Raw genomic sequence first — 2,492 nt, 5'->3', positions numbered from 1 at the left:
GGGGATCGAGCCTGCTACCTGGCCATCAGCCCTGACCTGGGATGGAACGGAGACCTCTTGCTTCGTAGGTGGACACTCAACCCCTGAGCCAAGCCAGGCGAGCAGCGTTTACGTGTCAGGGTCGTCGTTCAGACAGTTGTTTTTAGAAACAAGGCCTGGGTATTGCAGACGGAACGAAGCGAGTGCAGGAGGGCAGGTGCCAGCCGCTGCAGGCCCCACTCTGAGAGAGTTCCCGTTAGCCAGGGCAACGTCATCTCCCTGCTGCTGGCCTAAGTGGGTGAAGGCGGAAGGGAGACCTTTGTCCTCTGACTTTGGAAATCCCATTCAAAGTCCCACTGGCCATGTGCAGGGTGCCAAGTCCCCCCCAGGCAGCAGGAACGTCGAGTGGCCCTGTAGCTAAGAGCTGGTGCCACACTCCGATGGAGGCAGAGACATTCCCCCACATGTGGACCGTCCGTAACTTTAGCTTTGGCTGGGAGGAAATGGGTGAAGTCCTGCCGAGTTCAGCCTTTTCACCAGGAGCCAAGGAAAGACTGGAACGGTGTTTGAGAGGAACTAAAAGGGCTGCATGAAGCGAAGATTACCTGTCTCTTTACCTGTTACCCATCCGCTGTCTGCAGAGTGAATGTGAGGCAACATTCCAATTCTCCATCCTGAATGCCCAGGGAGAAGAAATCAAAGCTGTGGGTAGTCACTGGGTGCGGGAAGCCAGTCCCAGCAGGTCATAATTGCAAGAGTTTCATCAAAAGGTTGATTTAACATGGGGACTCAACAAGGGCTGAGTCACATATGTTGTCACCTGTTGGGAATGGCGAAAGGCATTTCCCCAAACCTGAAAGGGATGCATTAAATGATTGTTTGCTGCCAGGCAGCTCAGAGCATCTTAATCTACGTGTTATTGCCTCCTACTGGCCAAGCACCTGAACAGCCAGAGGTAATTCCCCAATCTGACAATGGATTCTGTACCTAATCCTACCCTTTGATGTGTATAGCTCCATCTTGCCTTAGGACAAGTTGTGTTAATAAAAAGCAAGGGGTCCTGAGACAAGAAGAACTTGATTTTTTTACCTAAAGCTCCTCTGACCCCCAATGCCTTCCAAAATTATCTTTCGTCTCTGGACTCTTACCTAAGTTATGCACAGCCTTTCTCCGGATTGCTGAACTCTTCTCAGTGCCAGAACAAGAACCCCAGCAGCTGGGCATACAGGTTTGTGCAAGGCAAAGGCTGGGGGCTCAAAAAATTCATCCACAGAGATTGTCTCTAGGATGAAGTCCACAGGCTGCTCCCTGGTGACAAGCTGACCCTCTGCTGTGAGGTGAGCAGGTGCCAGATTCCATCACCATTTCTGGCCAGAACACCATGAAGAGGTGAAGGTTCCCGAGTGTCGGCAGGCTGATAAACTAGGAGGACTGTGGGAGAATTCTGGTCCACAGATGGTTGTGTGTGTGCTGCTGGCCAGGAATTCCAGGCTCACAATGCCATCTTGGCGGCTCCTTCTCCAGGGTGTAGCGCCATGCTTGAACACGCAGTGGAGGAGAGCAGAAAGATCACGGTGAAAACATAGAGGTGGAGCCTGAAAGGAGATCATGTGCTTCATTTACACGGGGAAAGCTCCGAACCTAGACAGAATGGCTGGTGGCTTGTGGCAGCCGCTGGCAAGTAGCCCAGGAGCGTTTGAAGGTCATGGGTGAGGACCTCTGCAGTCGCCTCTTCCCGGACAGCACTGCAGCATTGCTCACCGAGGCTGACCTCCACGGCACAGGTCAACTGAGAACTCGGGCGGTGGATTCCATCAGCTCTCCTGCAGGGATGTCCGGAGACCTTGGGGGTTGGGGGGAGGGGGGGGGGCGGGAGGCGGCAGGCAATGGTGGTGTCCCAACCCCACTCGATGGTTGAGGGGTACCACTCTCTGGCTTCAGCGCAGGGATCCAGAGGAGCCCCTACACAGCACCTGAGCAGTTCTGAGATCACGCCTGCTGGACGACTCCCATGATGCTCCAGAAGCACCAGCCACTGCGTCTCCATGGACCCAGCTGGACAGGGCGGTCTGTGGAGCTTTGACCCTGCTTTGGGGGGTGGCGGGGGGGAAGATTGCACCTCCTCCCAGGTTTCTAAAGCTATCAGGAGCTTGTTTTCCTTCAAGTTGAGAAAAAAGCCTCGCACCCAGTCACCCACCACCAGCCCGATTCGCCTGCCTCTGTACCTAGGCTCCTCAGCTTTTCAGTGCTTGCGCTCCTTTCTCTTTCAGCCAGCCTTCCCGTGTTTTTGGATGATAGATGTCCTGTATATTATAATAGTTGTAGTTTTGAAATTGTTATGCGAGGCAGCAGACCAGTTGTTTACCTACACCGCCATCTTGGTTTCTCCTTCCTCCCAAATTTCTAAAACAGCTCTATTTCTTGGTGAAAATGTGTGTGTGCGGGGCGGGGGGTTTGGGGGTGGGGGTGGGGAGGGAGTGGGAAGGACCAGGGACTGGTGGCTGCTCGACCTG

At 54.0% G+C, this 2,492-nt stretch overlaps 1 pseudogene; it reads left to right on the top strand.

The window, feature by feature from the left end:
- Positions 1-341: 341 nt before the first annotated feature.
- On the top strand, positions 342-1,994 carry LOC118725878 (annotated as a pseudogene).
- Positions 1,995-2,492: the final 498 nt, after the last annotated feature.

This window comes from Pipistrellus kuhlii, unplaced genomic scaffold (genome assembly GCF_014108245.1).
Source record: "Pipistrellus kuhlii isolate mPipKuh1 unplaced genomic scaffold, mPipKuh1.p scaffold_m20_p_1, whole genome shotgun sequence".
In the NCBI taxonomy this organism is placed as follows: Eukaryota; Metazoa; Chordata; class Mammalia; order Chiroptera; family Vespertilionidae; genus Pipistrellus; species Pipistrellus kuhlii.
This window is presented reverse-complemented; position numbering and strand designations above follow the sequence as displayed.